This window comes from Miscanthus floridulus, chromosome 15 (genome assembly GCF_019320115.1).
Source record: "Miscanthus floridulus cultivar M001 chromosome 15, ASM1932011v1, whole genome shotgun sequence".
NCBI lineage: Eukaryota > Viridiplantae > Streptophyta > Magnoliopsida > Poales > Poaceae > Miscanthus > Miscanthus floridulus.
In genome coordinates this window covers 6,156,346-6,156,837 of record NC_089594.1, presented here as the reverse complement: position 1 = coordinate 6,156,837, position 492 = coordinate 6,156,346, and positions in this window count along the sequence as shown.

Genomic DNA, 492 nt, shown 5'->3' with positions numbered 1-492 from the left:
ATCATATTTTACCTTGGTAGGCTTAGCCATGAGGCATGTTGATGGAGTGTCGAAGATGGAGGGCTTGTCATTGATGGCGATGCTTGCTAGTGCTTTCTTGATTGATTTCTTGCCATCATCACTAGAGTCATCACTATCCGATGAGCCATCACTATCCCAAGTGACCACATAGCCTCCACCCTTCTTCTTCTTTTGAAATGTCATCCTCTTCTCCCTCTTCTCCTTCTTTTCTTTCTTGTCCTTCTTGTGTTTGTTCTTCTCATCTTCATCATTGTCACTATTGTAAGGACAATTGGCTACCACATGATCGGGACTCTTGCAATTATAGCATCTTCTCACATATTCTTTGCTCTTGGTATGATCTCTTCTTTTTCTTGCACCATAGCCTTTCTTCTTCATGAACTTGCCCATCTTGCGCACAAAGAGAGCCATAGCTTCATCATCAATATCACTAAGATCCTCATCATCACTTGACTCTTTCTTTGATTTGCC